Source organism: Symphalangus syndactylus, chromosome 5, assembly GCF_028878055.3.
Source record: "Symphalangus syndactylus isolate Jambi chromosome 5, NHGRI_mSymSyn1-v2.1_pri, whole genome shotgun sequence".
In the NCBI taxonomy this organism is placed as follows: domain Eukaryota; kingdom Metazoa; phylum Chordata; class Mammalia; order Primates; family Hylobatidae; genus Symphalangus; species Symphalangus syndactylus.
In genome coordinates this window covers 110,171,276-110,197,208 of record NC_072427.2, presented here as the reverse complement: position 1 = coordinate 110,197,208, position 25,933 = coordinate 110,171,276, and the positions used below count along the sequence as shown (strand labels likewise).

The 25,933-nt window shown below is 35.0% G+C and overlaps 2 pseudogenes; both read left to right on the top strand.

Moving 5' to 3' along the window:
• The first annotated feature begins 15,082 nt into the window (after nt 1-15,082).
• LOC129481607 (sodium- and chloride-dependent taurine transporter-like) lies at nt 15,083-15,962 on the top strand (annotated as a pseudogene).
• LOC134736572 (sodium- and chloride-dependent taurine transporter-like) lies at nt 15,722-16,891 on the top strand (annotated as a pseudogene).
• Nucleotides 16,892-25,933: the final 9,042 nt, after the last annotated feature.

Below are 25,933 nucleotides of genomic sequence, written 5' to 3'. Positions count from 1 at the left end.
TTTAACCAATAGCCAATAAGTTGTCTAATGCCTACCACATACAGGTCAGAGAAAGGAAAGGCAGATATGTTAAATAATTTGCTGGCACTCATATAGGAAATGATGGCAAACCTGGGACATAAATTCATGCTTGCTTTGTTACAGGTGTGTGAATTGGTACTTAATATGGTTCCTGACACTTAAAATCTATTAATTTCTTGTCCATCTTCAGTAATACACAATGGAAGCCCAAAATACAGATGTTTAATCTGTTACTGGTATTATTAGGAGGTAGCTACATAAGTAAATATTCAGGTAGGACAGGGTAACCTAGGTATTTAGGAGAAAGAAAGAAGACGGACAAAAAATAGACTAAAGAATAAGCAAGCAGTTAAGATGTAGAGGTGGCAGTAAGGTAGGAAGAAGGAAACAGATTTCAAGTACTATATATAAATTCTTAAAACATGTACCATTTACACAATTTACCATTGAGTCCTATTTTATACACAAGAATGAATTGCAAAGCCATCAAAAGTTTATTGACCCTGCCAGTGGTTATATATTAAAATCACTTCTTTTTTTTTTTTTTTTTTTTTTTTTTTGAGACAGAGTCTCGCTCTGTCGCCCAGGCTGGAGTGCAGTGGCGCAATCTCGGCTCACTGCAAGCTCCGCCTCCCGGGTTCACGCCATTCTCCTGCCTCAGCCTCCGAGTAGCTGGGACTACAGGCGCCCGCCACCGCGCCCGGCTAATTTTTTGTATTTTTTAGTAGAGACGGGGTTTCACCGTGGTCTCGATCTCCTGACCTCGTGATCCGCCCGCCTCGGCCTCCCAAAGTGCTGGGATTACAAGCGTGAGCCACCGCGCCCGGCCCTAAAATCACTTCTAGTTGAGTCTTGGGTGATCAAGAATAAGACCCTGTCTCCAAAATTTAGGTGAAATTTTATAGGATTGCTTCAATATTATTCCTGTTTGCTGAAAAGGTAATAATACTGAAAAAAATAAAATCATGGAACCATACTAAAATTATGATAAAAATTCAAATAATAACTTTGAATGCTTCATCCACTGGTTATAACTTACTATAGGCAAAACATCTGTCATGCTGTGAAAAGTGCTGATGAAGTTTATTAAATTGGGAAGGCAATAGGAATAATTAATTAAAAAATAGAATTACATAAAAACATTCAAAATTATTTTGCTTGTATAAAACAACTGGTGATTAACCACACATCAGCAATTATTTGCCAAGCGATGATTACCTGCATCTCTATAAAAATTAATTCTTCTCCAAAATGCTTAAAATATTCCTACAGAGAAATTATCATCAGTATATTCTAGACATTTTCTAAATTGAAAATTGGCTAGAAAATTGTCAGCTCTTTTTAATACTTTTTATTACTGATAAGTTTTTATTACCTCAGGATGAAAAAGAGGATCAGCAAGGCAACTGCCCCAGGGTGTTATGACCTTTGTCTCTTCTGGCAGCATTCATCTCAGTCACGTTTTATACAAGAATGATTGGTTCCATGGAACATACTTAGGAAACCCATACTTAAATTATAATGCCCTAAAAGCTTGATTTGTTTGACTTCTTGATTTGCTCTACAAATAAAATTGTTGAACACCGACATAGTATTTGGTAAGAGACTGTAATTATATGTATCTTGGAAATAAGGACTTTTAGATTGGGATTCATTCCTTCCCAAGTGGATATTGGCTATGCAGCTCCCACACTTTAAAAGAAATTTGAAGCCTGTATATCCTTAGTGCAGTTTACTCTAGACACATTAGAAGAAACAATTAATTTACAATGTTATATATATTTTGTAGCATTCAGTATTAATAATAAACTAAAGGGCCTGATGAAGCCATACTCTACTATGAATCATGCATATCTTAAGAGAGGTGTTGAAAATTAAACTCTCTGTAGTATTATTAAGAAACACTTATAGCCAAAAGAAAAAACAAAAGTAAAAAGATGATTACTACCCTCAACTCTGCAAATTCTTACTATGTCATAGGGAGTAAATCATGTAAATATTCAGAAGTTACTTTATGTTTCATAATATGTGGATTAAAATACCTATTCACCTTAATTATGGCTGACTTTTCTTAACCCACAGAATTTCTACCTAGGCAATTTATGTGAAAGGATGAATTTATTTACTAAATAAATATTTTACAATGTGCTGGAGAGATAAAGACGAATAAGACCAAATCCTGCCCTCAAAGAATTTCTTAAAGGTACCCTTAAGACTCATAGAGTTTAATGAAAAAAGGGTCAATTACTATATCATGTGCTTAAAGGAGCAATGGAGATCATGGAAGGATTTGAGGGAGCATAAGAGAAGTACCTAAACATTGGCCTCAATTATATGCCTAGGGAATGATAAGCCTAGCTCTTGTTTATTTCCTGAACTGAAAACCTGAATATCCAACTTCTTCCTGTATCTGTTCTGTTCGATTTCTCACAGGCATCTCAAATGAACAGGTCTATAATTGAACTAATCTATCCTCCCAACAACTACACTTAGTGGCTCCTCTATTTTTTTCTTGTCACTGTAAATAGAATTCACATTCAGACAGGTATTCAATTTCTTGTCTAGTTATCCAACTGCTTCCAGAGCCAATCTTTATTTGACCTTCTCAATTTAGCCACGGTGGACTTCCTTTAGCCCTCTAATGTGTTCTTCCTCACCACGCTTCTCACTCTCATTCCATGCCCTCCTAGGGTAAAGGTTTCATTTACTATAACGAGGCATACTGGAGTGGTGTCAGAGTTTGAAAGGGTTTAATAAAGATAAAGTAGAAGCTGTCAATGAAGAAGGAGAGGTTACAAGTACTACTTACAGAAAGAAAAGTCTGTGTTTAGAAAAATTAAAGGGAAACATTAGTCTTGTAATACTAGGAGGCCATAACATGCTTTTTAGGATGATATCACGGAAGTTTGAAATGGAGAATAGCACTTTAAGTGCGCTTCTCTTCCTCCTAGTGTTCACATTTAAATAAGTCAAAAACTGATAGTCTTTCTTTGTAATGTTTCCCTATCAGTTCCTTTGTTTTCACTCTCAGAGTAGCTATCATGGTTCCAACCTTTTACCATTTTTTTCCTTAAAAAAAATCTCTCTCTCTATGTCTCTTTCTCTCTGTCTCTGTCTCTCTCTGTCTCTCTCTCTCTCTCTCTCTGTGTGTGTCTGTGTGCGTGTGAAAACACTTCTTTACTTTTGCTTTCTACAAGATGCTCTGGGTTACTTTGTGTCTTCCTTGTCCCTGAATCTGCCGTCTCTTCATGGACCTGGTTTCTTTGTTAGAGAGTGGTATTAGATACCAAGATCTGTGGTACTAGATATGCTCATTGCTGTGGTGGTGCCACTGCTTATAGTCCTACTGAGCAGACATCAGATAAATATGTGTATGTATATTAACCATGTATATACAAATATCTACAAATGTGTCTATATGTAACCATCTGTATCCATATTAAGGTGAGCTTGAGTTAATAGCAATGCCTCCAATTCTGATCCATTGCTACAAGGATCTTTCTAGCCCCGTCCCCTTGTTTATTTGCAGCTTCCTCTCCACTGTGAGAAATATGGCTCCCACCACCCCTCATTCATTTAACTAATGTCTAGTGGTATCAGAATTGTTAAACAGTATGTCCATAGGAAACAACATTATCAACGTGAATACAGTACCTATATAAAATTTTTTGAACTTTTAATCTTCAAAATTTCACTCATTTTCAAAGATCAGTAAAATTGTTTTATAGATTTGTAATTTAGCTAGTTTTTTTAACATGTTTTGCATTCACTCCTTCCATCTTCTGAACTCTTGAAAGACTTTTTTTAAAATTTTTGAACATTAAGTTTATTATTTTCCCTGTAAAGTTCTGTGAATTTTGACAAATGAATAGCATCATGTTTCCACCATTATATTATTTACAGAATAGTTTCACCTTCCTGAAAATTCCTCTGTGTTTCACCTATTCAACTCTCCTTTTCTCCCTCCCAAAGCCTTGACAACCACTGATTTCTTCATTGTCTACAATGTTCCCTTTTTCAGAATATCCTATCATTGGAATCACAAAGTATATAGCTTCTTCAGAGTGTCTTCTTTCACTTAGCAATACGCATTTAAGATTTATTCTGCTTTTATAGCTTGATATCTCGTTTATTTTTATCACTGAATAATATTCTACATATAGATATACCAAGTGTGTTTAGTCATTCTCTTGAAGGGTATCTTTGTTTTTTCCAGTTTTTGGTGAGAATAAAGTGCTAGAAACAGTCATGCATAGGTGTTTTGTGGACACGTTGTATTTATTTATTTATTTATTTATTTATTTTAAGACGGAGTTTCGTTCTTCTTGCCCAGGCTGGATTGCAATGGCGCGATCTCAGCTCACTGCAACCTCCACTTACCAGGTTCAAGTGATTCTGTTGCCTCAGCCTCCCGAGTAGCTGGGATTACAGGCATGCGCCACCACGCCTGGCTAATTTTGTATTTTTAGTAGAGACAGGGTTTCCCCATGTTGGTCAAGCTGGTCTCAAATTCCCGATCTCAAGTCATCTGCTTGCCTCGGCCTCCCAAGTGCTGAGATTACAGGTGTGAGCCACTGTGTCCGGCCTGTGAACATGTTTTCAATTCAGTTTGTTGAACACCTAGATACACAATCGCCAGGTCATATTAAGAGGCCATGTTTCAAAGCTGTATAAAACACAGCAAAATTGTCTTCTAAAATGGCTGTACCATTCTTTATTTCAAAATGCAATGAGTGTTGTTTTTGCTCTGTACCCTTTCCGGTGTTTGCTATGGTCTGTTTTTTATTTTGTTGTTGTTGTTGTTATTATTATTATTTTCACCAATCCTGTAGGTTTTTAGTGATATCTCATTTCTGTTTTAATTTGCAATTTTTTTGATGCCAAATGATAATGAGCCTCTTTTCATATGCTTATTTTCCATCTGTGTGTCTTATTTGGTGAGGTGTCATTTCAGAACCTTTGCCCATTTTTTAATTGTGTTGTTTGTTTTCTTATTGTTGAGTTTTAACAGTTCTTTGTATACTTTTGGATACAAAACCTTTATCAGATATATGGTTTTCAAATATTTCTCTCAGTCTGTGGCTTGTCCTCTTGTTATGTTTATGGTACCACCTCAAGACTGTGAGGCCCCAGGAGTTTCTTGCTTTCATGACAATCCACACTCAGACCCCAGCAATTCATCAAAATTACCATTAAGTTTTCCTACCAGTTTATAGCTCCAATAGTTTGTTTTAGGTACGTTGCCTTCTCTAAAATAAAGTTGTCTGATGTCAGATTGATGTTACCTTTTTTTTTGTCATTAACGCCTACAGCATGTGAACTCTCATGTTTATACATATATTCCTTGGTTAACCAAACACTGAGTGTCTTCTAATGGACCCAACTCAAGAGATTCCCATTCCTGCACTTACAGTAAAATCTCATAATGTATTTACACTTCCTAAAAATGTCAGTATTAGAATGTAAACCAAAACATGAAATAAATATTCACAAGTCCATACTGATACACTGTTATATATAAATAATTCACTAAATAAAGACAGAAAAGTACAAATCTCCCCATAAAAAAAGAATTCCAAACAAATTGTATAGATATTCCCCCATCAAGGATGTGGCCTATAACCCCCCATTCCTTAAGAGTGGATGACACATAGAGGAATTCCTTCCAAAGACTATAGTATGCAATGGGGCTGGGGGCCAGAAAAACTTTACAGTAGAGGAACCTGATAAACTCTACTTCAATGAGTTGTCCAAGACTACTATCATGCTGGTAGTGTGATAGTGTGTTCTCTAATACGATGTGATACAAGTGGTACGTCTTTGTTTCTGTGGTTTTCCTCCCAAGAACACATAATCTCTGTCCAATCATGAGAAAATAATCAGACAAATTCTAACTGGGAGGCATTCTATAAAATGTCTGACCAATACTCTCAAACTGTCAATATCCTGACTCACAAGAAAACTCTGATAATCATAGTCAAGAGGAGCTTAGGAATATATGATGACTAAATATCATGTAATACTCTGTATGTAACCCTGCAACAGAGAGACATTAGATAAAAACTAAAGAAAACTGAGAAAAAAAACCCCACTACAGACTACATAATAATGTGCCAATTTTGGCTCAATGATCTTGACACATGTGCCATACTATTTGTAAGACATTAGTAACAGGAGAAAATGGGTGTGGAGTGTGTGGAAATTTTCTATACACAATCTTGCTGTATTTCAGTAAATCTAAAACTGTTTTAACAATTTTTTAAAGTTTATTTACAGAAATTAATGACACATAAGGTAGAGAGGAGGGTAAGGAAAAAAACAAAAGGAATTAAGATAGAGACAAGCTTGTCTGGTAAACATAATTTATGCCATGAATTGGAACATACCTGCATGAGTTGGGAAACAATATTTACTTGATTAAATCTAACAATGAGAAATATGCAGTTAGTTCAAAGACTGACTGTCCAAAAGAAAAAAGCTAAACAGAACAGAACAAAATTCTTCAGAAAAAGAACAAAAATACATTTTATTAACAAGTGAGTGAAAGCCTCCATTTTCTTACAGAAAAAAAATCTATATTAAGCCTTATAATAATTTATATATATATATATATATGCTAAACAAATACACATTTTGGTATTACTATTTGGCTGCTTATATAAACACAGGCACATGCATTTAAGCAATCACAATTATGGATTTTTATTTCACTTTGAAAGTGGAAAATCTTGATTTCATTTTCTGGTTGTATGATGGTTAATATTAAGTATCAACTTGATTGGATTGAAGGATGCAAAGTATTGTTTCTGGTTGTGTCTGTGAGGGCGTTGCCAGAAGAGATTAACATTTGAGTCAGTGGACTTGGAGAGGAAGAACCTACTACAATGTTGGGGCGGGGACCATCCAATCAGCTGCCAGCGCAGCTAGAGAAAGCAGACGGAAGAAGTTGGAAGAAGCTGGCTTGCTGAGCCTTCCAGCTTTCATCTTTCTCTCGTGCTGGATGCTTCCTGCCCTTGAACATCAGACTCTAGGTTCTTTGGCCTTTGGATTCTTGGACTTACACCAGTGATTTGCCAGGGGCTCTTGGGCCTGCAGCCACAGACTGAAGACTGCACTGTGGGCTTCTCTACTTTTAACGCTTTGGGACTTAGACTAAGTCCCTACTGGCTTCCTACCTCCTCAGCTTGCAGACGGCCTATCATGGGACTTGTGATCGTGTGAGCCAATTCTCCCTAATAAACTCCTTTTTATATATACATATAGCCTATTAGTTCTGCCCCTTTGGAGAACCCTAACACCCGTTGTAGATATAAAATGTCAGACGATACAAGACATTGTAAAAGATAAAGTAAATGTTCAATTGCATACCTGACCCAGACCACTACCCAACCCAATCCTTAAGAAATAGCAAATTTTAGAAGTATGATCCGCCAGAATTAATTTATGTGCTTATGTTTCAAGACAACAAATAAGCTAAAAGTAATCATTTTATACATTCTTTTGCCTGTTAATAGTTTACCGATCTCTAAAGGATTCTACCTGGTCCATACACAGACATCACTTTGATTTAACATTTTAATACTTTTGTCTTAATCATTTAAACTTTTAATTACATAAATATACTATAATTTATTTAAGTTATCTCCTTAAAAGGGATATTTAATTTTCAATATCTTATTCATTGTACACTACTAGTTTTCATATTCATTAACATACATTTTGTTCTTTATCAACGTTTCCCTGAAAGAAAAAAGATCTAAGACCATAATATTCTATTTGAAGAGAAAGCAAATGTCTGTCTAAAAAGTGCCTTTCCTCAGCCTTGTTAAGACCACATTTCACTGTTTATTCAGTTCTCAATCTTTTTCAATAAAAATGTTTAAAAAATTATATATCAGTGTTGTATGCATTTTCTTTTTTCAGGTAAACTTAAGAATAACCATGTTCCTTTAGTTTCTTCACTAACAATATACACTTTTTATGTATATATATATATGTATATTTTCTTTGGCTAAGGGTTAGAAATGATTCAAATTATTAATTCTGTGAATAGACAAATATTAAGATATTTACAGTACTTTCATTATTACTTAAAATGTATTAAAATACCCAGATAAATAGGCTGTGATGTTAATGGCAGAGGTATTGCTTTAAAAGTATTGCTTTACTATAAATATTTTTTAGATACAGGCAGATCTGAAGGGCCTGAGAACTCTTATGGATTGTAAACACAAATCACAGGCTCTGGCCAAGGGTACAAGCAGTAAAATCTGTAACAGTTAATCCATTGATTCTGCCCACTCAGCTGGAAATCAATTCTTTGTAAGTGAACATGGCTCTGAATTTATGGCGGAGCCTGAAGCCCTCAAGGAGCAGAAGTCACTCTGCTGCTAAGGCCTATTTGAGGGTGGCATTATCTGGCAAGCAAGTTTGTTAGTATGGTTTTTTAAAAATGATAGTTAATACACTTGACCTTCACTCCCTTTTTCTCAAAATGGCAAGTTTTAAAATTATCTGCAAAACAGAAAGTGATTCTCAGCCAAGAAAAGTGTACATTGATCTATGGATTAACTGTATACCAAATGTATGCAATATGTCACGTGGGAAGTATTTTCAGAAATTAGAAAGCAGCATAAAAATGAACTCAAAATGGAAAAGTTTACCAAAAATGCCAACTAGAACTCACATGTTTTCTAATGTCCAAGTATCAAAACCAAAACAAACAAAAAAACTAAGTTTCTAATTTAGGAGAAAAAAAGCAGCAGCAACATTATTTTTACATTATAAGTGCCACCTAATATATTGTCACAGTATTTTTATACATATCCAGTTTGTATTTCTCAAAAATAAAAAACAAACTATATTATGATGCATATATGCTATATAATAACATAGTTTACCTTGAGTTTATAAACTCTGAACAGAAAATTGTCCTTTAAAATTCCCTTAATTCAGTTCTTATTTAATTGGTTTTAACAAAGCTACATTTTGTAATAAATCCAACAATTCACCTTTATTTTATATGGACTAAAATATAATGATTAAATATGGTGACTTTATTCTTTAAATTATTTATCCCACCTGTAACAATCATAATGCTTCCTTACATCATTCATATTAACAGCCATATCTGTCTCTTTGAGTAACCATATCTCAATATAGGAAGCATCTCACAATTTGCTTCTATTTATGTCTCATTCACACGAAATTAGCATTGTGTGTACCAGTCTCCCAAGGGAAAGAGGAAAAACATTCTCAGCAGATTTGAAATTTAGTTATTTGGCACTATGTTCTAAAAACTTTGCTGACTTTTTGACATATGCCAGCCCATGTGTAGCTAATCCAGAATCCTCTTAGGTAATGCTACCTCCATCCTTCTTTCACTTTAAAAACAAGTGGGCTTGAAAACATTTCACTAGTCCACTATAGCACATCAAGGATTGGGCTCTTTCCTTCTCAATAATGTATTTTTAAAAATCTAAAACACAAAAGGGATTGAACCTAAGATATATTTTTTAATATGTCATAAGAACGAGTAAGTTTGCTATGTCATAATATTTCTATAGAAAAATAGACAAAAGCCCACCCAAAATGAAAAGGAAAAGGTGTATTTAAATATCATCGATGTGATTCATTTCAAAAGTTAAAGAAGGTCATGATACTAAGTGAGAGAAGCAATGTCCAGTCTTGCCTAAAGAATATGATTATGAAAGGACAATTCCATTTTCCTCTCAGATAAAATGTGATACGTTGGGAGTAGATATTCATTTCTGTTTGATGTATGAACTTATTCAAAAAAGTTCATTTGTATTTGTCAAATACAAAGCATTGGTGTCCAACAATACTATTTGGTTATCCCTTAAATTATCCTTTAAAATGTACAAGAATATGGTAAATTCCATTTTATATTATTTCTTATACTATCAGTTGAAATTTAATTTTTATTTTTTAAATTTTTCATTATTTTTGTGGATACACAGCAGGTGTATATATTTATGTGGTACATGAGATATTTTGATACAGCCATACTATGTGTCATAATCACATCAGAGCCAATGTGGTATCCATAACTTTTAGCATTTATCCTTTGTGTTACAAAGAATCCAATTATACACTTTAGGTTATTTTAAGATGTACAATTAAATTGTTATTGACTATAGTCACCCTGTTTTCCCATCAAATACTAGATCTTATTCATTATTTCTGTTTTTTTATACCCATTAACCTTCGCCAATTCCCCCCATCCCCTCACCAACTACCCTTACAAGCTTCTGGTAACCATCATTCTCTCTATCACCATGACTTTAATTGTTTTAATGTTTAGCTCCCATAAATAAGTGAGAACATGTAAATTTTATTTTTCTGTGCCTGGCTTATTATGTTAGAAATATGTTTTAATTATAAAGCTTTTACATGACGCAATATATAAAGAGCCTATTAATTAATTTTGTTCTTGACAAGAAGATGGAAGATTCTTTCTAAAAAATATCATATGAAAACAAAAATGCCTGAACATTGATAAAATAATGAATCCTTCTATCACAACACAATAGTAGAATTATTGTATTTATATCTTTAAAATACAAATTTTATAGGTTAAAAATTTTATTTTCTTTACAAATCATTCCTTGCTTCTTAGCAGCACCATCTTACTCTTTGTTTATTGTATTTTAATCTTTACTATTGCTTTTAATTAGGTGACTAAGAGATGTGAATTCTAAAAGAATTTAGATTTAAAAGATATTTCAGCTCCAAAATATGAAAGCATTTTGTTTAAATCTTAATCGCATCTTTTAATTTAATATTCAATTATAATACTATTATAAGGTCAAATTGAGTGTAGATTGTCTAACTTTATTAACATCGGCATAATTACTAAAAGGATAAAATTTTCAGAGGTCATCTGACTCTTGTTCAGGATCATTTCTTATTGATTGACCAGGAAATGGAACAGTTTGAGGTTTTCCTCTAATTATTTAAAGCCATCTTCACTTATCTCATTACATATTTACAATGTTTCAAATTAATGATGATGATTATATCTTTAGAAAGGTTACTGTAAAGGATTCAGCCTTCACTATAAAACAAACTGCTGCAATTTCTTCAAAATATTAAATAATAGAGAGTGTAGCCACTGATTTGGAAAACCTGCGTGTAAATAAGGGATCATCTGTTAATAATTTTAGCAATAATTTAGAACAATTTGTATACTTATGCTCACAGTTCCATAAACCACATATTGTGGTTTTCTGGGAAGTAATATGATGCTATATAATATGAAGATATCGTTACTCTTATGCAAAATGCAATATTAAAGCTTCTACTCAAGAAGTTTACACTTTCCACAGGTGCAAGTGTAGTTATACATTTGCATATTTAGTTTGCACTGGAAATAACAGGGATCATTTTAAAGAAGTAATGTTGGATTAATTTTTCTGCAGTTGTACTTTTTGCAAATAAAATTGTATTAATAATACCAAATGGTGCTTCTTTTGTTTGTTTTTAAATGGCAAAATCCCCAACCAACCTGCTCTGGTGGCTGGTAATGTATTTCAGGTAGACCCACACGGCTCTTTGGAACGAGGGGCTAGAGGACATTTAAATGAAATTTCATATAGAGACATATGTAAAAGCATTTCACTTAATTAGAAAGCATTATAAAATATATGTTCAAGCATTATTAAAGGAAATCCAATTCTGGATAAATAAGAATTTTAGTGAAATTGAATCGTATTCACATATACCGCCTGCTTGTTTCTGCTTTATTATTTTCTAACAAAAGAGCCCATGTGAAAATGTTGTATCTTGGTTAAATATTTGAAGGTCAATGTTAAACTTATTTTTACTTTTACCAAATAGTACATTTTACATATGACTATGTAATTATTTTTCTGAAATTGTCAGAAAGAGAAGTACTGTGTGTAAAAGTGTAACTTCTGTGACCACGAAATAAATTTTGTTTTATGACAGTTTTTATTGAATATGACTACAGCTAATGAAGTATTCATAAAATTATAGGTTTGGGAAAGACCTTGAGAATGCAATTAGTCTATCTCCTTTCCTGATCACTTTAAGACATTTTATTATTCCATTTCATTCTAAGAACTACAGGGAAGATAATTTTATAAAATCTTTCTGTGATAATACATTTCAAGTCTTTTAAAGCAATGTGACAGTTCTCTTTTTTCAGAGGTCTGCTGCTTTGAACTATGTTTTATCTTTTAAAAGTGGCTGAAGATAATAATTTGTACCTACAAAAGTAGAATTTTCTTTTTTCCCTATATTTACCTTTTACTTTTTTATTTATGATGAAAATACACATTCAAAAGGTAGTCCTCCTCTTGAATATTTTTTCTCCTTTCATCTTAGTACCAGTAATGTCATCTCTTAAGTGATTCTTCTACCATTAAATAGATAATTTCATTTATTTAATGTCAGACTCTTTTGCAATTTTTAGCTGGAATAGATGTTGATTCAAATTATTATTATAAGTTTCAAGGCCTTTTCACAGAGTGATGTGTTAAAGGCAGCATCATAAGAAAAATGTAGAGGATCCAAGAGTTGATGCATAAGAACAAGCAGTTATATAATCCATAGTGTTCATAAAAACCAGAGTGCCTTTAATGATCCGGAAAAAATCTGTAATTGTTAATACTAGTACCTCATATTCCAAGACACAACCTGGCACAGAAGAGACTCATAGATTTTTTTTTTCTTTTAAGAGACAGGGTCTTGCTCCAACACCCAGGCTACAGTGCAGCAGCATGATCATAGTTCACTGCAACCCTGAACTCCTGGGCTCAAGCAATCCTCCCACTTCAGCCTACTGAGTATCTGGAACTACAGGTGTGTGCCACCATGCCCAGATAATACTTTTTGTAGATACGGGGTCTCACTTGTGTTGCCTAGGTAGGTCTTGAACTCCTGGCCAGAAGTTATCTTCTGGACTTGGCTTCCAAAAGTTCTGGAATTGCAGGCATGAGGCACCATGCTTGTCCAGGAACTCAGAATTGATTGATGTCCATGTCTATAATTTTTGGCAAAACTGAAATCCAGAGATGAAGTACCTCTATTCAAAAGCGGGTACAAAGCAAAAACACGTACATTTCTTCCTATATGCAAAAAAATAATAAACCTTCATTGTGACTTTCTTGTCACTCTTAAAACTGAAGTTTCTAACACATACTTTACTCGAAACTCTATCTAGATTTCTATTTTGCTCCCAGTTCTTTGCTACTCTCTGCCCATATTTCATCAATGATTATGTGCTGGCATTATTTTCATTTTATCACTTTGAGAACATGAACTTAGGTGCATCTTTTAATTTTAATGTTTAATTTACAAGCCGTGAAAAAAGTACTCCTAGTTATGATTATAAAGAAACATAAGAAAAGTAGGCAGTATGGATTTTTATACAAATTGTTTTTAACCTTTTTTAAAATAATGACCAGGCTCAAAGTGTGCTGGTAAACTCTTTGGTACCCATCTCAGGAAAAAGAATTCATAGTAACTGGATCACAAAGACTCTGTATCTAGTTTTACTCTCTTGATTGAATCAAATAACAAGTCAAAAAAAACATTGTTCAGAACACAACATTTTGATGTTATTAATTCAACAATAAAGTAAGAGTTTTACAAACTGCTGAAAGATAGGAACATTTGTGTCTCCTGACCAGAGAGTAAAGATAAAGTTAGAAATTATGTAGCCTTCTGTAAAGGTTGCTTGGTTCATAAAGGCTAAAAAGACGAGGTGCTCTTAGAAGAAGTAGGAACTCTTCAAGGGAAACTGAGCTCTCTGTAAAGCAAGCAAAGGACAAATTCCTACAGAATCATTGCATAGAAAAGAATAGAACAAGAAATTTCAAAAGTATTACTTAACTGAGTGAAGAATAATGTAGCGACAACACAATATTCCATCATAAAAATTTCTTCAGAGGCCTATATTCATGCAGCCCATTAATACTTGGAATTCTTGGATAATACATATTTCAAACATTCCCTGGTTGTCTGGTAGTTAGGATTAGGCACTCTCCATATATATTTTTTCTCATCTTATAAAAATAAATATAAAACTCATAACAGACAAAGAGAAAATTGGAAAAAGTGGATAAAATTCATTTCCAAAGAAAAAATGAAAATAATATAATTTGACATTTAAAAAAATCTAAAATACATTATACTTAACAACAATAGATAGAATCATGAAAGAGTCTTATTTGGGAGCTCATTAAGGCTAATTTAAATTTTAATAAGACAGGTGTTATTGGCAATCTGAGGTATATAAGTTTGTTAATTTCCATCATTAATTCTATTATTATCCTTCTCAAATTAATTCAGAGCTTAAAAATCATGTTACTATCTATGTAGTTACCTTTCCCTTTATTCTTCTAAGGCTGCATTGAGTATATCAGAGTAAAGAATACCAAGGAATATTAATTACTTATATTGTTCTGTAGAATTTATTTAAAATTATAGAGCTTAAAACATAGTTATAAATCCTAATATATTGCTATTACAGACATAAATTGTATTGGTGCTATCATAATAAAAAAGCCATATGGTATGAGATGTTAAAAATAATTATTCATATTTGAAATAGAAGCCCTATATTTTAAAATGTTACAAAGTATAGACAAGAATACCATTCTAAATCCTTATATTTGTTTTCACTGATAGATTATTCTTAGATCCTTAGAGAGGTCATGGCCCCCAGGCATTTAATTTGTGGTTGAGAGATATTAATCTCTCTTTAACATTTTCACTGTAAGCTGCATAACAATAAATTCATTTCCACAAAGGAATAATTAGTGCAAACCTGGGTAAAATACCATCCGAAGTAGCTATTAATGCTAATTTCTATATCTCATTATTTATTTTTGTGTGTTTTCTTAGGGAAAGGAAAAAATTATATAAACACAGACAGACCCCTTCCTTTTTTGTATCATTATTCAAGCATGTGCCAAAAACCTTTCTACCACCACATTCTGGCTGTGCAACTTTGATTAAGTCGCTTAACGTCTCTGAGCCTTAGTTCCTCATCTCCATGTGGGAAACCGAAGAGATGGCCACCGAGGAGAAGCTGCAGTGTCTGAAAGATTTCCACAAGGACATCCTGAAGCCCTCGCTGGGGAAGAGCCAGAGAGCACGGTCTGAGGACAAGAGGGAAAACCTCCGCAGAGGCAGAAGTGGTCTAGTCTAGCAAGATCGACTTGGTGACCTCCGTGGCTGGCGGCTTCGTGGGCCTGGTCAACGTCTGGCGCTTCCCATACCTCTGATACAATCATGGTAAGGTGAATTTCTCATACTTTCCTGTTTGGAGCAGCCTGCCTGTGTTTTTCTTGGAGATCATCACAGGCCAGTACACCTCTGAAGGGGGCATTGCATACTGGGAAAAGATCTGGCACTTGTTCTCTGGCATCAGCTCTGCCTCCATCGTAATTGTGCCCCTCCCGAAGGTCCACTACATCGTCATCCTGGCCTGGGCTACATACTACCTGTTCCAGTCCTTCCAGAAGGAGCTGCACAGGGCACACTGCAACCACAGCTGGAACACGCCCCACTGCATGGAGGACACCACGCGCACGAACGAGAGTGTCTGGATCACCATCAGCTCCACCAACCTCACCTCCCCTGTCACTGAGTTCTAGGGGCACAACGTGCTGAGCTTGTCCCCAGGAATCGACCATCCGGGCTCTTTGAAATGGGACCTCTCTCTCTGTCTTCTCTTTGTCTGGCTAGCCTGTTTCTTCTGCATCTAGAAGGACGTCAGGTGCACCGGGAAGGTCGTCTACTTCACAGCCACGCTGCAGTTCGCCATGCTCCTGAGGCAGCTGATCCGAGGGCTGATGCTGCCTGGCATGGGTGCAGGCATCACTTTCTATCTGTATCCTGACCTCACCTGCTTCGAGGGCCCACAGGTGTGGATTGACGCTACGACCCAGATATTCTTCTAGGCCATCTGCTTGGGAGCCATGACCTCTCTATGGAGCTACAACAAGTACAACTATAACTCGTACAGGGACAGCATGCTGCTGGGATGCCTGAACAGTGGTACCAGTTTTGTGTCTGGCTTCGTAAAATTTTTTCCATCCTGGACTTCATGGCACGAGAGCAAGGGGTGGACATTGCTGATGTGTCTGAGTCAGGCCTGGCCTGGTCTTCATTGCCTACCCCAAAGCTGTGACAATGATACCGCTGCCCACGTTTTCGGTCCCTTCTTTTTTGTTGTTGTTGTAGTTGTGGTTGTGCTTCTTTTGCTTGGACTGGATGACCAGTTTGTTGAAGTCGAAGGGCAGATCACGTCCTTGGTTGATCTTCACCCATCCTTCCTAAGGAAAGGTTATTGTCGGGAAATCTGCATCGCCTTCATGTGCAGCATCAGCTACCTGCTGGGGCTGACAATGGTAATGGAGGTTGGCATCTGTGTCTTTGACTACTATGCAGCTAGCGGTGTATGCCTTTTGGGGGCTGCATTCTTTGACTGTATAGTTATTGCCTGGATATATGGTGTTGATAACGTTTATGACAGCATTGAGAACATGATCGGCTAGCGGGCCGGGCCCTGGATGAAGTACAGCTGGGCTGTGATCACTCCATTTCTCTGTGTTGGATGTTTTATCTTCTCCATTTCTCTGTGTTGGATGTTTTATCTTCTCGATCGTCACGTACCCCTGACTTACAACGAAACCTACATGTACCCCACTGGGCCTTCGGGCCGGGCTGGAGCCTGGCCCCTTCCTCCAGGATGTGGGTTCCCTTGGTCATCGTCATCCGCCTCTGTCAGACCGAGGGACTGTTCCTCGTGAGAGTCAAGTAACTGCTGACCCTGAGGGACCCCAACCGCAGGGCTGTGGGGCGCGAGGGAGCCACACCCTACAGCTCTCGCTCCGTCATGAGCGGCGCTCTCATGAAACCGACCCACATCATTGGGGATAGGAAATGCTTTCTTTAAACTATTATTCTCTGGGTTTTTGTTTCTCTGCTTCATTGTTTTAGAGTTTACCTTTCATATTAAAGTATTTACCCAAGTGTGTGGGGACTTTTTATTTCTTTTCTTTGCAAGAGTTATTTTTTTAATTACACTATTTGTAACAGAAAATTTGAAACATACACAAAAGTAAGGGTACTATAATGACCAGTATGTATTCAGTATTTTGGTCAATCTTTCTTAATATAATTTTCTATATCTATATATCTATATATAGATATATAGGTACATTATTTTGCCAGATTATTTTAAAGCAAATCTGAAATATCTTGCCTTTCCACCCCACAGTAATTTAGTATGCTTCGTTAACTTTAATATTTTGATTTTACATTACCACCATGTCATTAATAACTCAACAATATTCGTTACTTTTTTTTTTTTTTTTGTGAGATGGAGTCTCGCTCTGTTGCCCAGGCTGGAGTGCGGTGGCGCGATCTTGGCTCACTGCAAGCTCCGCCTCCCGGGTTCACGCCATTCTCCTGCCTCAGCCTCCCGAGTAGCTGGGACTACAGGCGCCCGCCACCACGTCTGGCTAATTTTTTGTATTTTTAGTAGAGACGGGGTTTCACCGTGTTAGCCAGGATGGTCTCGATCTCCTGACTTCATGATCCACCAGCCTCGGCCTCCCAAAGTGCTGGGATTACAGGCATGAGCCACCGCACCCAGCCATTACATTTTAATAATATCTTACACCCAACCAAAATTCAAATGTTTCTTATTGTTTTAAATGTTATTTTAATTTTGCTTGCTTGAATTAGGATGCAAAGTTCACACATTGCATATTTGTCTACTTATTTTTAAAGAGGGAATCATAATTTGGTCCTCCTATGTCATAAATAAAAAGTCAACAGGAGTAATTGAGTTACTAGTTTTCAATATTGGCAATTTGATGATTATATTTCTTTTAAAGTCATATAACTTTATGATTGGATGTGTTGAGGGAGTTCATTTTCTCCTACCTATCAGTGTGCGTGTGGATCTCCTTAGCAACATATCCAAAAAATTATAATCACCCTTCTGCTTAAACAATTCCAGGGACAAGAATTTCACCATTTCCAAAGTAGTCAATCACAGTATTTGATGTGTTGAATCACTAGACTTTGTTCTCACGTGGAAAAAAATAATTCCACATGGAATACATTGTTACTCTTCAATGATATACAGGATTATATATACTGATTCTACCAATTCTACATGAAATATTACATATTATTTTTTAAATATGCAGACTTTATGTTTTAGAGAAGTTTTATGTATCACCTTACTCCCCTCTTCCAGCATTCACTGACATGGTGTATTTGTTACAACTGATGAATCAATATTGGCACATTGTTGTAAAAGCCCATAATTTTCACTGGGGTTCACTCTTTGTGTTGTGCATTCTATGGGTTTCGACAAATGTGCAGTTGCATGTATCCATTATAACAGCATCATTACAGTATAGTTTCAATGCCTTAAAATCCCTGTCCATTGCCTGCTCATCCCTCTCTCCCTTTAATAAAATCCCTGGAAACCACTGATGTTTGAATGTCTTTTATGCTTTGCCTTTTCCAAAATATCATGTAGCTGAAATCACACAGTATGTTTTATTTTCAGATTGGCTTTTTCATTTACTTAGCATGGAAGGTGGCTCTGTGCCTTTCAATGGCTGAATAGCTCCTTTTTATCACTATATATATATATATTATTAAGCTATTAATGGCTGAATAGCTCCTATTTATCACAATATATTATTGTGTGGATAAAACAAAGTTTTTTATCCATTTACCTATTGAAGAACATCTTGGTTCTGTCTAATTTGGGGCAATTAAGAAAAAGTAGCTATAAGAAAAGGCAAAGCATTTGTGTGTAGGTTTTTAGCTGGTCATAATTTTTCAACTTACCTGGATAAGTACTTGCTGGATCATATTGGTGAGAACTTTGTATAAAGTTTTTGTGAGCTTTGTATGAATCTGCCAAACTAACTTCCAAGGTGGTTGTACAAGTTTGCATTCCTACCAGAAAAGAAAAGGAAACAAAACAAAAACAAAAACAAAAAAACAAAGAAAAATATCCAAGTGTCTGCTCCACATGCATGTCTTGTCAAAATTTGATGTTGACAGTGTTTTGGAGTTTGGCCATTCTAATGTGTAATGACATCTCGTTGGTTTAATTTGTATTTTCCATATGTATGACATATGATACAGAGCAACTTCTCATATGCTTATTTTTCATCTGTATCTTTTTTGATGAGGTGTTTGTTCTGATTATTTTCCAGATTTTTAATTGAATTGTTTGTATTTTATTGCCATTGTTGTTGAGTTTCAAGAGATATTTGTCTATTTTGGATATCAGTCCCTTTTCTGGTACACGTTTTGCAAAGATTTTTCTCCCATTCTGTGATTTGGTTTTTCATTCTCTCAACAGTATCTCACAGAGCAGAAATTTTTATTTTTAATATAGTCCAAATTTACATTTTTTCCCTTTTGTGGATGGTGCTTTCGTGGTTGCATCAAAAAACATTTGACATAACCAAAGTCACTTAGATTTTCTCCTACGTTATCTTCTAGAAGTTTAATTTTTTTTAATTCTTCATCTAGATTCATGAACCATTTTGAGCTAACTTTTATGAAAATCATAATTTTTGTCTTTTGCTTCATTTATTTGTATGTATAAGTTTGATTTTTCTTGTGCCATTTGTTGAAAAGGCTAACCTCTCTCTTTTCATTTGCCTTTCCCTCTTTTATAAAAGACTATTTATTTATATTTGTATGGGTCTATTTTGGGGCTCCCTATTCTGTTCCTCTGAAGTATATGCCCAGTTTCTTCACCAGTGCCACACGGTTTTGATTACAATTGCTGTATAATAAGTCTTGAAATAGGGTAATGTCAGTCACCCAACTTTGCTCTTTTTCATTGATACTGTGTTTTCTATTCTGAGGTTTTTGCCTTTCCATTGCAACTCATTTCTCTCTTTTTTTTTTTTGGTAGATATTTTAACATTTAATGATATTAGTTCTATTTTCTTAATTGTCATACTTATCATCCATGGAATATTTTATTTTATTTTATTATTTCCATAGGTTATTGGGGGAACAAGTTGTGTTTGGCTTATGAGTAAGTTCGTAAGTGGTGATTTGTGAGATTTTGGTGCATCCATCACCTGAGCAGTATACACTGTACCCTAGTTGTATGTAGTCTTTTATCCCTTGCCGCCTTCCCCCTTTCCTCCTGAGTACCCAAAGTCCATTCTGTCTTTTTTTTTTCTTTTGAGACAGAGTTTCCCTCTTGTCACCCAAACTGGAGTGCAATGGCACCATCTTGGCTCACCACAACCTTTGTCCTCCGGGTTCAAATGATTCTCCTGCCTCAGCCTCCTGAGTGGCTGGGATTACAAGCATGCACCACCACGAATGGCTAATTTTGTATTTTTAGTAGAGATGGTGTCTTTCCATGTTGGTCAGGCTGGTCTTGAACTCCCGACCTCAGGTGATCCACCCGCCTCGTCCTCCCAAAGTGCTGGGATTACTGGCGTGAGCTATGGCACCCAGACTATTGTGTCATTGTTATGCCATTGCATCCTCATAGCTTAGCTTCCATGTATGAGTGAGAATATATGATATTTGGTTTTCCATTCCTGAGTTACTTCACTTAGAATAATAGTCTCCAATTTCATCCCGGTCACTGAGAATGTCATTAATTCATTTCTTTTTCTGGCTGAGTAGTATTCTATTGAATATATATACCACAGTTTCTTTATGCACTCATTGATTGTTGGGCATTTGGGTTGGCTCTGTTTTTGCAATTGTGAATTGTGCTGCTGTATACATGCATGTGCAAGTATGTTTTTCATATAGTGACTTCTTTTCCTCTGGGTAGATACCCAGTAGTGGGATTGCTGGATCAAATGGTAGTTTTACTTTTAGTCCTTTAAGCAATTTCTCCACACTGTTTTCCACAGTGGTTGTTTACATTCCCATTAGTAGTGCAGAAGTGTTCCCTATTCACCTCATCCATGCCAACATCTACTATTTTTTGATTTTTTTGATTATGGCCATTCTAACAGAAGGTGATATCACATTGTGCTTTTGATTTGTGTTACCCTGATCATTAGTGATATTGCACATTTTTTCATATGTTTGTTGGCCATTTGTATATCTTCTTTTGAGAATTGTCTATTCACGTCCTTAGCCCACTTTTTGATGGGATTGTTTGCCTTTTTCTTGTTGATTTGTTTGAGTTCATTGTAGAATCTAGATATTAGTCCTCTGTCAGGTGTATAGATTGTAAAGATTTTTTCCCATTCTGTGGGTTGTCTGTTTACTCTGCTGACTATCCCTTTTCTCATTCAAAAGTTTCTAGCAACAGCAGTTAAAAAAGACAAAGCAGAACATTATATAATGATAAAAGGAGTAGTCCAAAAAAAAAATCACAATCCTAACCATACATGCACCTAACACTGGAGCTCCCAGATGTGTAAAACAATTACTAATAGACTTAAGAAATGAGACAGACAGCAACACAGTAACAGCAGGGGACTTCAATACTCCACTGACAGCACTAGGCAGGTCATTAAGACAGAAACTCAACAAAGAACAATGGATTTAAACTACACCCTGGAACAAATGGACTTAACAGATATATACAGAGCATTTCATCCAATAACCACAGAATATACATTCTTTTCAACAGCATATGGCACTTTCTCTAAGATAGGCCATATGACAGGCCATAAAACAAGCCTCAATAAATTTAATAAAACTGAAATTATACCAAGCACTCTCTCAGACCACAGTGTAATAAAGCTGGAAATCAACTCCAAAACGAACCTTTGAAACTATGTAAATACATGGAAATTAAATAACACGCTCCTGAATGATCATTGGTCAAAAATGAAATCAAGATGGAAATTAAAAAATTATTTGAACTTAATGACAATAGTGACACAACCTATCAAAACCTCTCGAACACAACAAAAATGGTGCTAAGAGGAAAGTTTATAGCCCTAAACACCTACATAAAAAAGTGTGAAAGAGCATAAACAGACACTCTAAAGTCACACCTCAAGGAACTAGAGAAACAAGAACAAACCAAATCCAGCAGAAGAAAGGAAATAACCAAGATCAGAGCAGAACTAAATAAAATTGAAACAAAAAATACAAAAGATAGATGAAACAAAAAGCTGGTTCTTTGAAAAGATAAATAAAATTAGTAGACCATTAGCAAGATTAACCAAGAAAAAAAGAGAGAAAATCCAAATAAGCTCAATAAGAAATGAAACAGAGATATTACAACTGACACCACAGAAATACAAAACATCATTCCAGGCTACTATGAACACCTTTGTGCACATAAACTGAAAACCTAGAAGAGATAAATAAATTCCTGGAAAGATACAACCCTCCTGGCTTATATCATGAGGAACTAGATACCTTGAACAGACCAATAACAAGAAGCGAGATTGAAATGGTAATTAAAAAATTACCAACACGAAAAAGTCCAGGACCAGATGGATTCACAGCAGAATTCTATCAGACATTCAAGGAAGAGTTAGTACCAATTCTACTGATACTATTCCACAAGATAGAGAAAGAGGGAACCCTCTCTAAATCATCCTATGAAGCCAGTATCATCCTAATACCTAAACCAGGAAAGGACATAACCAAAAAAAAAAAAAAAAACTACAGGCTAATATTCCTGATGAACATAGATCCTAAAATCCTTAGCAAAATACTAGCTAATCAAATCCAACAACATAAAAGACAATCCACCATGATACAGTGGGTTTCATAGCAGGGATGCAAGGATGGTTTAACATATGCAAATCAGTAAATGTGATACACCACATAAACAGAATTAAAAACAAACATCATATGATTATTTCATAGATGCAGAAAAAAAATTCCACAAAATCCAGCATCCCTTTGTGATTAAAACTCTCAGTAAAATCAGAATACAAGGGAGATAATGTAATAAAAGCCATCTATGTAATAAAAGCCATTAATGTAATAAAAGCCATCTATGACAAACTCACAGCCAACAAAATACCGAATGGGGAAAAGCAGAAAGCATTCCCTCTGAGAACTGGAAAAAGGGAAGAATGCCCATGGTATGGGGTAAATGGTAAGATTTACCCCAAACTCACCGGTAATAGTATGATCTTGGTAGAATTAGGAACACTTATTACATCATGCATTATATGCATTAATCAGTAGAGTGTAAGATGCACATTTTTTTCTGTATTTTTGGAATATCAATTGCAACATCATGAACTATCATAAAGCAGCACACACATTTTTTTCTCATATAGGTTCAGTGATGATTACTAAGTAGATATAAGAATTTGGTTATTATTAGCTCTTCTGAGCAAATCTGTTAGGAATAGATCCTTAATTTCCATCTTCAAGCATAATCATCTTATCAATGGCAAAACAACAACAGTGAAACTGACTTTACGAAGTTGGAATCTAGGTTCCAGCCAACTGAAGACCACAACCACTTCCACCCTACTCTGCTCCATTTAGCACAAATATAATACATCGAGTCCTGTAGAACTGTATGAAAAAAAAATGAGTAGTTTGGAGCAGCATGCCTCTGTACTTATCTACCTTAGCAAATAGTAGTAAATTACCACAGATTCATTATCAACGGTAGTAAATGGATCCACAGATCCATTCCCATTAATCACATTCTCCCCACTGATTTGCTTTACAAAGGCTAAGAGAAGGTGGAGTCTTTGCCATTTGCAGAGATTGAGGGACTAGTACATAAGCGATTATTCATTTTTTGCCTTATTACTATTGTAGACAGAAAGACAGTATCTGCTTTACAAATTTAGTAGATCGAAAACTTGTTAGATAAAAATCCAGTTAATTGTACACTAAATTAACACAGCTAATAAAAACTCAGATGATGCCCATTTTTTGAAGTCCTCCCACCTTTCTCTATCCTAGGTGTTGTCTTCTGTGTTCTTAGCTTTTTTTCATGCACTTACCGTTACTTACATTACATTGTACAATAATTTACTATATAGCTTTCCCTTTCACTAGACATTCAGTTCCTCTAAGATATCAATATATCACAACCTAGTGCATAAAAAGTAACCAGGGAATATTGACCAGTTTTGAGAGAATGAATAAATACGTATGCTAAGGCTGACATCTCCAGTTCTAATCATTAACATTATCATTTTTCTTCAGTTGTGGGCTATTTATATGCATCAATGTGGCCAACTTCTTAATTATATGTCTGATTGCTTTGGGGGATAAATGTTTTCTGTGTCCCTAATTTTACATATTTGGACCTCCAAGGGGGTAATTAATGGCATCAATTCTATTATTGTGTCACAGACAACTGGTGTTCATGTTATATTTTCTAGAGGAGACTTCTAAGAGAAGGTATATATATATACTCATATATGCTTTTGAAATCACTTAATGAAGAGAACACATTTATTATGAGAATTTTCCAAAACTAATAATTCATGAAAGACAATGGATGCAAGTACGTACATATACTACAAGTATTTGCAAGAATCCGAAATTTTGAATTTCTTAGTATCAGCTCCTCATCACAAACTAAGTTGAATATATAAGCATATTCTATATCTTACCGAAATGTGTGCCAATTGTACGTAAGCTACAAAAACAGTTTTTGTGCATGGCTATATTTCCTAATGCTAATAATCTGTGAGAATCTCAATAGTAAAAGTGTTTATTGTAAGACCATCAATATGTAAAGAAAAACAAAAAGAAACAAAGAAAGGAAAAGTAAGATACAGAAGCCATCCTTGTTATTTGGAAGAAGAAACAGAAATAAATCAACACCAAATAGTTCATACGCCGTAATATTAAGGAAAGTTGGGACTTGAATTTAAGTAGACAAATATAGTGTATTTCACTGTTCCTGGAAAAAGAGAAACAGAAAATGATCTACATCTGCTGCTTGCCATATGCCTCCACATTTCCCCTGATTTTTCAATAGTAAGTTAAATCTAATAAGAAGAGCACAAAGAGGTAAATGACAAAGGTGAGCTAAAGCATTTGGCAGTGTTTAAACAACGTAATACAGGCTGCACTTACATCTGCCTTTGTGAAGATAAAAGGACGTTGTACTGGAAAAACATTCTAATTTTAGTAACTACCTCTATAAAACTGCAAGCAAATAATTTGCAAACAGCAGATAGTTCCATGATTTGCTCTAGGAGCAACTGTGTCTTAAGCAACTGATTTCCTTTTTGGTTTTCCCTTAGCTTGAGAATCTTAATTGTTACAACTTTATGGGGAGTTTGGCCCTCAGTAGTTAAGATCATACTCATGCTTTTTTAGTTTTCTCTCTCTTAACACATTAAAATTGACCATTAAAGTGTAGACAACATGTGACTTACAAGCCCTTTGAATGTAAGTATTGTGTTCTTACAATTTTGGTGTATAATAAATGACTTCATATGCTCTATACTTCATAAATAAATGTACCTGGCTACTGCACATCTCCACCTAGGCTAAAGGGAAACTTGCATATTCCTTTCTTATTCATAACATATAATACAACATCAGAAAATAGACATAATGAAATCATAAAAATAGTCAGTATAAAAACGTAGACATTAAATGCCCCCTCAGCAAGCATTTTAGTTATTGCTATTTTCATTATTAGAATATTTAAAATTTAGCCATTTCTCAAGCTAATCTGCAGTTTTATATATATATATATATATATATATATACAGTTCCTTGATAATTTTATCCATCTTTGAACTTCACCATTTCATATACATATATGCCAAAATTATATATATACATATATGTACATATATGCTATGTAACTATATATAATTTAACAAAAATATAATTATGAAGTTTGAAATAAGAAGAGGCTAATATATTTTAAAATAAGTGGGATCATCAGATAGATACATCTACAGATATTCACATAAGCAAAATATCT